The sequence below is a fragment of the Gekko japonicus genome, unplaced genomic scaffold, assembly GCF_001447785.1.
Source record: "Gekko japonicus isolate JY-2015 unplaced genomic scaffold, Gekko_japonicus_V1.1 scaffold3134, whole genome shotgun sequence".
Classification (NCBI taxonomy): domain Eukaryota; kingdom Metazoa; phylum Chordata; class Lepidosauria; order Squamata; family Gekkonidae; genus Gekko; species Gekko japonicus.
Genome location: NW_015170986.1, coordinates 104,784 through 105,010, shown reverse-complemented (window position 1 = coordinate 105,010; position 227 = coordinate 104,784). Strand labels below are relative to the sequence as shown.

Below are 227 nucleotides of genomic sequence, written 5' to 3'. Positions count from 1 at the left end.
TGGAGCCTAGAAGAGAGGACAGAGAAGGGGAAGAGTGAGCCTTGCATCCCTCCTTCCACTCCCCTCTGCTTGCCTGGCTTTCTGGGGACAGATCTGCTGTCCACTGGGTGAATTACAGCAGGCATCTGACCGGGACTGGATGGAACTGCTTGGTTGGGGGCCCATCTCGTGTGCTGGTCTCTCTCTCTGCATGGGGGGGCAGGTTTTGCTCACACTCAAGGTCAGGA

General features: G+C 57.7%; 1 protein-coding gene across 1 annotated transcript in view; it reads right to left on the bottom strand.

The window, feature by feature from the left end:
• Positions 1–227, bottom strand: part of DCHS1 (dachsous cadherin-related 1) — a 62,352-nt gene that overhangs the window by 10,632 nt on the left and 51,493 nt on the right. The gene's annotated exons all lie outside the window — the stretch shown is intronic.